At 39.5% G+C, this 14240-nt stretch overlaps 1 pseudogene; it reads right to left on the bottom strand.

Annotated features, from left to right (window-relative positions):
* Positions 1-422: 422 nt before the first annotated feature.
* On the bottom strand, positions 423-13340 carry LOC119188491 (annotated as a pseudogene).
* Positions 13341-14240: the final 900 nt, after the last annotated feature.

Raw genomic sequence — 14240 nt, 5'->3', positions numbered from 1 at the left:
AGACATTTCGAAGGCAAATAGTTTAAATACAAGTGGAATGTAAAGTATTTAAGGCTTTTATCATAAGTTTGAAGATCTCCTACCACGTCGATGCACGGCGCAGTCAGTTTACAAATTAAACTTTAGAATATATAAGTGGGTACGAGGCATGCCGCTATACAGTTATACAAACAGTCCCACTGCACACGCTAATGCATCGCAAACGTGTCAAATAAATTATTATTGCAAATCAACGAGCTTATAAACGAATTCGTATTGAGTCTCTACGTATCTAAATATAATCATTCATCAATAAACTCCGTATTGTTTCGTGCTAACAACATTGTACATAAATGAGCAAAATGTATGCATAGGGTTCCGCAAGTTAAATATTGATGTCATAGAATATAACACAATGAGTATACAAATACAATAACTTTATATCTGCTATGCAATTATTGTATCCCCAACACTACATAAAAATTGAAAAATATTATCCCATTCTCACAGAACCCTAAAATTGACAAATTAGATTAAAAACGCATTTGTAAGCGACATATAACATATCTACATATTCTTACATCTTCAAACGGACCTAGTACTACAAAATATTAGTAGCATTTACTTACAACTAAACGTTCAATAAATATAAACGGTATTTGGGCCCAAGCGGGCCATTAATTTAATAATATACAAATATGTTATTTTTATGTAGAGAAAAGTATATTTAAATATACAAGATATCTAGGGTGGTAGTCCAGTTTTTCAGCACAGCGTCAGCCGCCAGCGCCACTCACAACCCACTCAACGTCAATCACATACAAATCTTAAAAAATGGACCACACCCAAAAATTTGGAGACTAGAACACTGGTCACAGATTTTTTAATATAGGCAAGGAGATTTCAATATATTTTTATTATTAAATATTACTTAAACAAAATATAAATATGCACACGCACGCATTTTGTGAATACACGAAGCTTAAATAACATTATCACCTGATCGACGTCCCGAGTATTTGTTCAAGCTGTCGCGGCACACAAAACGCGCTGCATACAATAAATAGGTATCTGTATATATTTTCACTTTACCAATATAAATTATAAAATCACAGATTCTACGTTCCTCTATATTTTATTTAACTACGTATCCTTTTTTCCTACTACCAAATATACATTCATATTGTCCTTGCCTTTCACGTACACGCTTCCGCGATGTTCGAATTCGTATCGCGAAGACAGGACCGGGATGCACGCCTCGCCGACTTGAATCCTTTTTATCACTCCTGTAGAGTCCATCCTCGAAGCTATATTCACCGCGTCGCCCCATATGTCGTAATACAGTTTAGTGGTACCTATCACGCCGGCCGTCACATCGCCGAAATTATAACCGATTCTAAGTATAAAGTCGAACTCCAACAAATCTTGATTGAAGTTATCGACCACCTTCTGCATCTCTAACGCAAAGTCCATCAGTTGGTAGAGGTGGTCGTAAGTACCGCGCGAGGCGTGCCTCAGGTCGGGGTTGAGTCCACTAGCTGCCATGAAAGTGCTGCCTATGGTTTTTATTTTCTCTACGTGCTGAAACTGCGGTCGCTCTAACAACTCGTCAAAATCAGCTATCAACTCGTTGAGTACCCTGAGATACTCCTTCCCCTTTAAGTACGATTCGTCGTACATCTCGTTAAAATTAACTATGCTTGCGAATATAATTCCTACGTCTTTATGGTTTTCTGAATATTTGGCGGTGTTTTGAGCTGGTCGGCGACGTGCCGCGGGATGATGTTGTGCAGGAGCCAGTCCGCTTGGTTCCTCATGTTTTGCACTCTTTGTTTATCACGGTTTGCGACCACTTTGCTATAGAAACTTAAACGGTAACTGATTTCAAATTCGTGATTCAAAAACCAAACGAGCATCAATAGCAATGCCACGTCTAAATAAAGTTCCGTCAAGTGCATCTTATGGTGCATGCCTTCGAAGTCTCCGCCGGCCTGCGATTCGGACGCGTCCAACGTATCATTCCCGACGTCGACGTAATCCGTATAATTGTGAGCAAAAGTTACCGCATTTACTTTAAGATTAATATCAGCGTCTAACAGTTGAGTATTCGCCTCGTGGCAGCCGAGCACCGCGAAGAACAGAAACAAGCCCGCATATAGCGTCACCAGAGTATTTTTCACGAGCCAGTTCATTTGAGTAAAGTTGCAAAAGTGAACGATGCTTATGCACAGAAGATAAACGTAGAAAGACTGCTCGCCTCTCAAAATAGTCATGGTCGTGTTCTGGCACGAGAAATTGATGAGCACCACCAGGATCGGCAGGCTTATCAACAGACTACCTGACAAGTGCCAAGGATACCAGTTGGTTAGCTTTCTGAATATCCTGACAGAGCGTCTCACTGTATCCGCCACGAGGAGGGGGTCCAGTCGCGTCTTCCACTTCAGATAGTGCCTATACACGCATAACATCATCGCAATTACCTCTATGAAAGTGAAGAAAACAAACCATCCAACGGTCCGTCGCCAGTCATCATACAAAATAAATATTGAGCAACTCACTGCCAGAAAAATGATCGCCGACACTAAGATATCCAAAGCCGTATTAAATCTAGAGGTGGTGAGTGTGGGTGGGAAGTCTTCGCAGTCGTCGCTTCTGTGCGCCTTGTCCCGGTAGTGTTTTTCTATTTCCAAAGACTTGAAGCAGAGCGTGAGCCTGTTGAGCGGCGGCTGCACGAAGTAGTTGACGCCGGAGCGCGCGTTGTCCTGCACGCAGCGGATGAGCTGCAGGTCCGACTGCTTGCGCAGCTTCTGCAGCGACTGCACCTGCTGCTCGCTCAGCGGCGCCGAGGCAGCTCCTCGCCGTGCACTCGTTCAGGGACGACTGGCTCGACGTGTAGTACCCCGACACCCTGTGCTGCAGCATGTCGTTCTGCGAGTTCGCGATGTGGTTCAACACGAATATCTGCAAGTCAACATCACTTTATGTACGGCGATAATTAACTTTATTTATAGTTTTACTGCGGTGCACAAAATACAGCATTAGTAATAAACGCGTCATTGGTGTTAAAATACGTTTCGGTTGTTTTGCGTTATTACCCAACGGTTTAGAAATGAAGTTATGTACGAAACATCAATCAGAGTTATATCAAACGTGACACGCCACTCTCGACCTTACTCCAAAGTCGTAAAGTGCAACGTTTACGAGCACGTCGGCCGTCACCACTATGGCTGGAATTATTTATGACCAGAGCACATAAGTTGGGAAGAGCGTGTTTACAGTTTTAAACCATTTTACGGCTCGTTTCAATTTTGTTAAAATCCTCGCGCAGCCGCTCAATTTTGCGCGAGTTTATTTTTAAAAATTAGTAAATGTTTATGCACAAGTTATTTATGTGGGCATTCGCGTCAGCGAAAATACACCAGCGCGCGTACGTTATACCTGCTGCTGTATGCTCGGAGCCGGCGGCTGGTGCTCCTGATGCCGGAGTCCTTCCTGCTGTTGACGGAGGGGCAGAGGCTGATGACGTCATCGTGCGGACGCACCGGCTGCGGACGGCAGCGGCAGCTTGAAGCGTGCAGTCCTTGGCACTCGGGCGCAGCGCCTCGGCCTGCGTCGTCAGCGCGCGTCGAGCTGCGCGCGCGACTCACCGGCGTCTGCTCACACAATACACATTCCACATTCAAATCACATCTCAACCTTTGCACCGCAGGACTAGACGCCCGGCCTCGTACATATATGTAACAAACGCTAATTAAAACGTATAATTATAGAAAACTATGCGCCCTTACAGATTTGTTTAATGAGTATTCAGTATTGTGAACATGAGATGGCCCGTTAAGGCGTCGTTGCGCAATCACTAATGTGTATAACGAGTCTCAGTGTCAAGGACGACGTCGGTCACTAAAGTATTTTGTTAAGTAAACACTCATCATTATAATATATGTATATGATCATGTAATAAAGAACAATTATCTACTTGAACTTTAATATTGATAAACGTGATTCACCTCGATAACGTTCTGTCGGCCATATTGCGATCGGTAACTACTGCTTCTCGCGAACGGAGACATGTTGCATCTCGACTGACTCAAATATGACCTTATGTCGATAATTTCTCTGTCGAAGGAGGCGGAATGGTCCCCCGGCGGCATGTGCAGCTTGCTGTTACTCTGTAGCGGCCTCTTATTGTCCTGAGATTCTATCACTATGGGCACTTGCTGGTAACCATTACTGGACTGCAAGCCGGCGGGATCATCGCCACGCTCTAGGAACTGTATTGACTTTTCGCTCAGATCTTGCTCTTTATCTCGTGCAATGGTGTGTCAGAATGCTTTCTCAAAAACCTTGGCACCTTCCAGTTTTCAACTTGTTCGTATACTTGCCGTAACTTCCTGGAAACCAAAATAGCTACTTACATTTTGTTTGTCGATAATATTATATGAAAATATAATATAATACATCATTTCATAACAGTATTCGCTCATATATTTTTCTCCTCAAAACAACAATTAATGTGTTACTGAGAAATAAGATGTGTGAACCGGAATTTCAATAAATTAACATTATATAAACAAACTAGTTGATAATTCCAGAAGCTGAGATTTGATCCGTTATCAAGCGAACAACATCCGATCAATAGTTTGCAAGATAGCCGTCATTCTGGACACAAATTAACTTTGTTGTTTGTATTAACAGTACTGGAGTTTGTTTAACATATTTCTTACTGATTTGCGGTATGCTAATCGTATCAGCATAAACCAACGAGGGATTGGACTTGTTTGTTCATGGATTGATGTGTTCCACGCCGAAAATATTATTTCGAATGACTGGTATAATTCCGAACTTTCACAATAAACATGTGATGATTGTGAAATTATTTTAAAGATTCCTCTTTTTTGGCAACGACTGAGGGGTAACAGGTCTGTACGCGATACGGCAATAAGAAATAAGAAATAAGAAATCTTTATTTGGAATAAATAATACAGTTTTTTTAAAAATACAATGTTCGAAAATATCTGCATTAGTTGGGTAACTGTGTCGCAGATATTAACGCCCACCTCCGTAAAGTCGATAGTTGTATTCCACAATGTAAAGAAAACTTTCAAAAGGTACTTAAATCCAAACAAAACAACAAAAATGTGTGTGTGTGGTTGTGTGTGTGTTAGTGTGTGTGTGTGTGTGTGTGTGTTTGTGTGTGTGCGTGTGTGTGTGTGTATGTATGCATGTTTATGTGTCCTATTATTTTCCTATTTTTATGAATGATTCTGTATCTCATATGAAAGGGTTAACAGCCATTTTGTTGTTACAGATTTACATTCACGTAAAGTAAGGGAATATAAGTTAAGAAACTTGTTTGCTTTGTTATATAATCGGGGTCCAATAAAATAAAAATGTTGACTGCAGCAGTTCTACAGGTGTCTGATTGACATACTAAATCTCTTCTTCGTTTTTGATACTGGGAGTATGAAGCTCCGAATGTTGACGAAGAATAATTTGAAGGATAAAAAGTTGTCTTACAGAAAGTACTTTTGCAAGAGTATATATTTCAGTAGTTGAGTATAAGATTGGTTTATAAAACATGACCTTCAACACTGCCCTTTGAGCTCTTTCAAGGGTTAGCATTTTGGATACACCACAACCTCCCCAAGCAGTGATGCAGTAGGTTATGACAGACTGCGCTAGCGAGCAGTAGATTATTTTTAAAGTTTTTTGATCAACTACAGGTCTGAGATTTTTAAAAATGTATATAAGTTTACGAATCCTACTGTTTATTAAATTTATATGTTCATTCCAAATTAAGCGATTGTCAATTATTATTCCAAGATATTTTATTTTCGTTGTTGCAGTAATTGCTGGGCAAGTGCAGTTTTTCATTGTATTACATGAGGCATGTGCAATAAGTGTGAAAGATGAGGGAGGGAGAGAAGAGGATTTTAATGCAAAGCACATATATTTGGTTTTATTGACATTGAGGGTCAGCAGATTATACGCTAACCAGTTCATAACAACAGATAGTGATTGTTCAGCACGCAGCCTAGCTAGAGACCAGTTTTTACCATGTATGAGTAGAACTGTGTCATCAGCATACATTATAATTTTGCAATTTGGTTACGATAATTGACAGAGTTCATTTATGTAGATAGTAAACAAGGTAGGTCCAAGGACGCTACCTTGGGGACTCCAAAATTAATGGATTCATCTTGGCTAATTTTATCTCCAATTTTAACATATTGAGACCGATCACTAAGGTAACTTTTTAAAATATCTAGAGCAATACCCCTAACACCTATGCGTTCCAGCTTTGTTATAAGTATGTCGATAGAAACGGTATCGAATGCCTTTGATAGGTCCAGAAATATACCAATTGTTTTTCTTTCATATCTAAGTCTTTTACAACGCTTTTAGTCAAATTTAATACTGCATCTTCAGTAGATTTACCCTGTTTAAAGCCAAATTGGTTATCAGAAATAATGTTATATTTATTTATGTAATCTAATAATCTATTATTGAGTAACTTTTCAAGAATTTTTGATAGTGTTGTCAATACCGAAATAGGCCTATAATTATCAACGTTGTTTTTTTGCCCGCTCTTATGAATAGGGTGTACGAGTGCTTTTTTAAATACTTTCGGGAAAACTCCAGAAGAAAGGCATAGATTAAAAATATGAACAAGTACAGGAGTAATTGTTTGACTGATTGCTTTTATTATGGAGGTAGGTATTCCGTCCCAGCCAGTTGCAGTTGTATTTTTAAGACTAAGAATTAGTTGTTCTACTTCATTAGCACTTGTACTCATCAAACACATTGAATTTTGGGGGTGTTTTCTGAAAATAGTTTGAATAAATATTTTGGACTGGCTCAGTAATTTTAGATGCTAGGTTTTTACCAATGTTGGCGAAATAATGATTTACATAATTTACAGAACATATAGGATCATTGGCGTTGGTGAGAAGATCATGTGCATTGGAAGAAGTTTTATTAAAATTTCCTACCTTTTTATTAGATCCCACATAGCTTTAGGGTTTCTGTTTGTTTTTCAAATTGTGTGCGTTCATATTCCCGTTTAACTTTTTCCCGTTTGAAGCGCTGTTGCGTTTTATTATTAATTATAGAGTAATTCATAAGTACCAAGGTTTAATTTAAGATGTCAGTAATATCTGGATGTCAGTTCAACATATACGCATACATGGTGTTTACCTCCAGGAGAACATGATCATCCCTTCAATTCAATTGTTTAAAAAAAATAGATAGCGTTCTTCTATATCTCTATGTGAATCCTTGATTTTATTAGGTTATTTTCGCCGAAATTCGAAGCGAATTAACGGCTTTCGTGTACCTACATATAATAATAAGAATATGATCGAATCATTCACAGTATTAATTTTAATATAAAATAGATATTTCATATAATAAAGTGGCTTGCAGTATTTTGGAGACTTTCTGTTCCAATGCCTTGTACTTTCATATATATTCGAATTTCGTTTAATAAATTCAATTAGAGTAGCCACGTTAAATGATTCAATAAACTATTAGATTCCAAACAGATAATTGAAATCATACTTATAATATTGACTTTATAATATATGTATTTTAACTTGGAATAAACACAATTTTGAACATTTCATTTATTTTGGCGTTGTGCTAATGACGGCCTCGTTCTTTACTAAAACAAACAAGAATGACTCTTCGAATATTAAATAATTATTAATGCTAGATCTAAGCCGGTCGACCCCCTAACTGTTGATAAAATTCGCAAACTACATTCAAACGGCAAACACAACTCTGTTAGCATCCGCGCGCTAACTTTAACAAGTATTTGACTAATGTAAGTGATAATTGTACAAAATCGTGATCATGTTATCGTTTGTCGACTATTTCTTATACATTTAAGTAAAAGTATTAGTAAGCATCGGTTACGTGACGAAATCTCCGAGCCATATTTCAGCGTCGCAGATAAAATAGGTGAACACACTAAAAATAGCAAGTTTATCGTGTCGACGTTACAACAAGTCATTAATTAATTAATTTAATACACACATTCACAGTGTTGCCTAGACTAGACGTAATTAAAAGAAGTTCAGTCACGTAAATCTGATAAGAATTTGAAACTAGTACCTCAATACGTTTTTATTGTTTATATTTAGGTAAATGAGGTGCGATGGTTATGTGTATCGGTCCGCAGTCAACAACAGGGGAAACCTGTAAATGTGATACTGGAATCCCCGACTTCGCGACTGCAGGAGCCTGGAGAGCAACTTGGGAGCGTATATTTGGGGAAGCAAGTTGTGGGGGAAGGAAAAGGAACCTATTAGAATGTGCGGAGGGGAGAAGGCCTAAAGGGCTCAATGTTTAGTTACAAATATGACAGATATACACACTGGGCCCTTATTCTGTATGATAGTGTAAACGCGTAACGCGGCCGTGTCATGTTAACTTCGAGAAATGTGCGTGGAATGGTATTCTGTAAGCCAAATTTCTATAGTCCTAAACATGATGCGTTGTGTTACGTACTTGTTACGCACTGTTAAAATAACGTGCGGGATGATAAGAGCCCCTGGACTATGTGTCTAGGGCTGCGGCAAATGTCATCCCGTGTATTTGCCTTAGGGGGGAAAGGTGCGATGATTGTAACTGTAATTTTAAACACTCAAACGGAAAGTACTAAGTGTGCCCAAATATATATTACGAGTTATTTAAAACGGTCTATTTTGTGTAATTCATTAATAATGGAACCGCAGGTTCGACGCATCGATTCAGTCATTCCTTTTTAAGTTATTTTAAGTCATTTCATTTTAGTACCTGCAAGTTTGTAAATAGTATATCGTATACCGTATATAGGTAGCAATTATCGGTGTGGTGCAAATAAAATGCCACAACGAATAGTAACAGGTCAACATTGTATTTTCCAAAACATGAAAGAGATATTTAAATTACTAAAGATAAAAACAAACGGTTAAACATATCGACATTCACATGACTAAAATATTCCAAAAATGGTTTGTGCAAGATATAATTTTTTGTTTACATTACGTTTTAAAACAAGCATAGATTTAAATTAGACAAAATTATTTATTTTTTTGCGAAACAAAATGAAATAAAACTGTGTTCAACACACGCAGAGTTCAAATAGATCCACACGCGCGCAATAGCGATAAAATTACCCACATAAAACGCGTAGTGTGTTTTCGTTTTAAGTTTCCTATTTATTTCAAGTCTAAATAAATCGCTTCATACATCTAAAGTTCCTGACATCATCCATAGTAAAAGAATTTCAATAAAAGTTAAATATAAATTATGTACTGGCAAATGAAACCATGTTGCATTGTTAGAAACGCGCATTGAGCTGCTAAATTTAATGTTCAAATAATGTTGAATATTGTACGACAATGACAATTATTCGTTTACTCACCGATCGTTGCAGAGCGGTGACGCGAGCAGCACACGGGTAGCAGGAAAACCAGTTGCGTGAAAACGTATGAATCGTTCCCGTAAATTTGTTTTGCTCTTTACCCGCGCCGCTGCACGTGAGCGAGCGGTAAATGAAAAGGAAAAATTTTCAAAACTTTCTCAAATCTCCTTTTTATCGAATTACGGAAAGCCATATATATGACATTATTGCGTTCATTATTCTCTGCTTTGGTATTTATACGAATTATTTTGGCAATACTTTTGATATTCGTTTTTGTATAATCAGGTCATTGCTGTTACTATTATATGAAAATTAAATTAGAGGGTTATATACCTTCTAACGTCCGCTCTTTTATTAAATACAATTTATTGAGTAGCATTCTCCATCCTTACATTTCGACCCCTATAACTACATAATACGATACAATTTCTAACAACAAAACGTCACGTTATCAGTGTCCAAAATGAAATATGTTTTTCACACAGGTGTTAACTATTCGGGGCTCGGTCAGTGCAAGCAGGCATCACATCAAATAATGAGACGCGTCAGGTATCTTATCAGTTTCATGCGACTCAAATACATTGGCCAAGATTTCGCCGCTACTGTTCATGTGTAATTGTATTCCTAAGCAAAGAAACAATCGTGTAGGGCTTTTACTGAATGAATGAAGATTAGTATTTAAACACGCCACTAGTCCTTAGGAATGTCCTTATCCGCAAGTCAGTGCCGTCATCCTAAAAGCCATACTTGGAGAGCCAAGGCCAAAAAGAAGGAGAGGATTACATTCTCCGGGAACTATTCTTTATTTATACTTATATATAAAGCTAAAGAGTTCGTTTGTTTAAACGCGCTTATCTCAGGAACTAGCCTAAACCTTTTTTGTTTTCGCGGAGAAACTTTACTACCGCCCAGCCTGCGGCGGGGGCGACTGAGCGGTTATGCTGGGGTAACCGTGCCTTACGGCCCGGCGTTGAGCCGCCCGGATTTGATGACGACCTTCGGGCGACCGCCGGGCCGAGTCCCTAACCCGAGTACAACTAACCTATGCACGGCCTACCAGCTAAAACTCCGCGGTGGCCCTCTTCGGCGCATTAGGACGGCTGCGGGCTTCCTCTGACGGAAGTTCGTATTCGTCCCCAGCCGCCTGCGCGGTGCCGCCTTGCGGCCCGTCTCCCTATGGGGCTCAGAAGCCCCCACGCACCGAAGGACGCCCTCGGCGTCTACGGCAGCATGAGGCCAACTACACACTGCCGTCCATCCCGGGTCAACTGAAAATGTGCAAGGATGCAAAATGCACTAGGGCGGACAGCCCCTGCTGCCCGCCGACGACCCCTTCGTGGCCCCTATTAGTCGCCTCTAACGACAGGCCGGGGCTACCGTGGTGGAATACTTCAATCGCCCCCAATCCACCGGGCGGGAACTAGCCTAAACCTAAACCGATTTTAATATTTTCTTCATTAATAGTAAAGTTACATTACCCCTGAGTGCTATAGACTATTTTTATCTGGGGAATATATTTATCATAATAAGAAAGCATATTAAAATTTGTGATTATATACATTTTCAGAAGCTAGTTTTGCTTGCATGAAGCAATTTTGCACCTCTTCTCTTAAAATTATACGATCTGAAAAGTAGACAGTAATTACAAATAAAACAAAACTTACCCACAGAAGTCGGACTTTTCGACGAACTGTCAGTCCCTTCAGTGTAAGCCTTGTCTCTCTTCTCGTCCAATTCCGTGTCAGAGTCTAAGATACTTGGTAATGAACTTGCTTTGGTTCGGAAATTGAATGAACTAGGGAAAGGAAATTATTGATTCAGGTTTCTGTGTGCCCAGTTTGTCGTCTTTCGGTGTGACAATAATGGGAGTGTGGTGGAAAGAGAGGACGGACTGAGGAGACGCCGCGGGTGATATGATAAGGCGTAAGTTAACAGGATTGGAAGGAGTGAAACACGGCTCCCGTTCGTACGGGGAATACAACTGCCGACCCTCGATAAAGTACGTTTTGTGGCCTGCGTAAACATAAACATTTTAACATACGGCATACGTTGCTTTCCATATATACTTCATAGTAACTCGCAATACAACTCACCAAAAACTTCTTCCCCTCTTCTAATATATATGAACCCCCGAGGAATCTACTAGTCTCTTCTGAAATATGGACACGGCCCGGTTTCCCTGTAGATTCCATTTTATTCGCGAAAGTTACATCATTGCTCCATACGTCAAATTTAAACCTACGCGTGCCAACTATACCACACAGCACCGTGCCTGTGTGAACTCCGACCCTCATATTGATTCCTTCACCTCGCTCTCTGTCGAAGTCCTGTATGGCGTCTATCATACCTGTAATATTTTACGACTCATTAACGTGCTGTCATAATTTCGAAGTACGTAATCTAAATCGCTGATTTAATGACTCACCTAATCCCATTTCAACGCAACACGTCGCGTGATCCGGCCTTGGTTCCGGACAACCTGATACACAGTAATAACAGTCTCCTAAGGTAGATATTTTCTCACACCCATGATTCTGACATAACTCATCAAACTTTTCAAAAAGGTCGTTTAATATATTCACTAACTCTTCAGCACCTTTGTTACTGGACATCCTCGTAAAACCGACGATGTCAGCGAATAATATGCTCACGTTATCCATGCAGCTCATATTGAACGGCCTAAACAACGACTTGATGTCCGAAGCTCCAGGGTTTGAGATCCTGGGGTTGAGCGGGTTGTGTGGTTTCAAGCTTGTGTCAGATTCAAGTACTTGCTCCTCCATTAACCAAGTGGCCAGTTTCGGTGGCATCACTGAATGAATCATCTTTTCTTTTAATTGCTTCTCCATTTCTAGCTGGCGTCTTACTAATAAACTTTGACCTACTTTCATAAACGTGCCACGCATTCTCACAAATGTCATAAGGTATATATGTACACCGATTATGTGCACACAAAGCTGCAGTAAAATTCTCACAAACATTCCGGGGCATTGCCATTCTTGTTCTGACAGATGCAAAACAATATTCAACACTTCAAACACTATTGAATACAAAAGTCCAATGATAACACAGGCAAACAGCGGCAGCGGTGTGAGTGTATAAATAATCAATAGGATTTCAATGCACATGGTGAAGTGTCCCGACTGGCTGATGTCCGCAGCCGTCGCGAAGCTCGTCCCCAGCTGCGTTGTGAGCGTCACCAGGGACAGGCTCAGAGTACAGAGGGCGAGTGCCATGACCAGGGAGAGCCTGAACGTGTACACTTTATAAATATTCGTAAATGTAACAAACAGCATGACACTTGTTATCAAAAGGACCCCAGCAAAAAGAGAACACAAAAATGGCCACTTTACTGTTACGCCGTTCAAACCAAGGACGACAAAGTAGACAAACCATGATATAGAAAATATCAAAATGTATAAAAGTGCAAATCTGAAAGAAAACATTTAAGACATCAATACACTATAGAGATTTTAAATAAAGTGTCATCAAGCAATCTGTTATGTGTTGTGTTTTGGAAACAATAACACACATGCAGGAATACGCATTAGAACCTTTAAAAGCCAAAACAGAATAGGTAAACTTACCTAAATCTTAATCTTATCTGTCTAAAGGAACTACTTCTGTATTGGCCTTCGAGGATGTCCGAGTCAAATCTGGGGTTCCACCATGTGCCCGGAGCCGCTCTTTCAAATGCAATCGGGATGGTAAGCCCACAGCAGTTTGTGGTGGGGTTGTTGCGTGCCAGATACGCCTGCACGTGAGGCGCCATCCGTATCTGGGCATCCTCTCCCTCTGAGCAATCAGGGTCATGCTTGACGTCAAACTGTTGCGACCCATCACTACAAGTAACGCATCCACTCGGTGCACTCATTGTTTTCTTAAGATTTTAGTAGTTCTACCCATCTTCACATCACACTGCATTTAAAGCCCACATGTCGATCCTGTGTAATAAAAAACGAGCATATAGCAGACTATCGTCAATGTTACCAAAAGAATTATCGTATATTATAAATATAACTCAACATCAAACGGATCGGATCACACTTTGAAATTTAAAATTTTATCTTTCCATATGTTTTAAATATAATCGCGTTGTAAGAAAGGATCTTATCGAATGCGCATGTGACTCAAGTATTTTGAAACCACTTCGAATGCATTGTTAATATTGTACAATATGTATTATGTATATGTAATACGTATCTAGCATAAACTGATCTATGAACTTGATATCATAAGTGTGACGGGGAAAAACAGGATGAAAGAATTGCGCAAGACCATATTTTTATTATGTAGTAAAAAGTAACAACTCTCGTAATATCGTAGTAGAGGACATGATGGACAGATTGCTGTATTCTACGACTGTAAGTCTAATATATAAAGTTTAACGCAGAGTACCTATTTATTTTAGTGAGATCTTGGTGTGTAAGCATGGTTACCAATCAATCACCACATAGATTGATTCAAATAGACCACAGAGTCGAAGTGGTAAATGCTTAATAAGCCAAATACAATGAACGAATATATATTATGAATATGCCTTTTTTTTTTAAATATAAATCATGCCTTTATCACCGACGGGATGGGCAGAGGTGTAACCAGGGCACCCACTTTCGCTAAATACGTTCCGTCTCACGCCGTTTTATTTACAATTATAGTAAAGATCTTTTACAGTTAATAACATGGAAATCCCGTTTTTATACCGGCCTGAACCCAGTTACACCCTTACGCGTTACGCCTCTTTTATTTCGCACTATTGTAATAGACCGATCATAACTTTCTTCAAGTCGACCAAAAAGTTCATTTATATGAATGAAAATAAAGTGGTAAACCTTTCGATGTAACGGGTGAC

The sequence above is a fragment of the Manduca sexta genome, unplaced genomic scaffold (assembly GCF_014839805.1).
Source record: "Manduca sexta isolate Smith_Timp_Sample1 unplaced genomic scaffold, JHU_Msex_v1.0 HiC_scaffold_3258, whole genome shotgun sequence".
NCBI classification, from domain to species: Eukaryota; Metazoa; Arthropoda; class Insecta; order Lepidoptera; family Sphingidae; genus Manduca; species Manduca sexta.
Note: the sequence above shows the minus strand (reverse complement) of the source record. Positions and strands in the feature narration are given on the sequence as shown.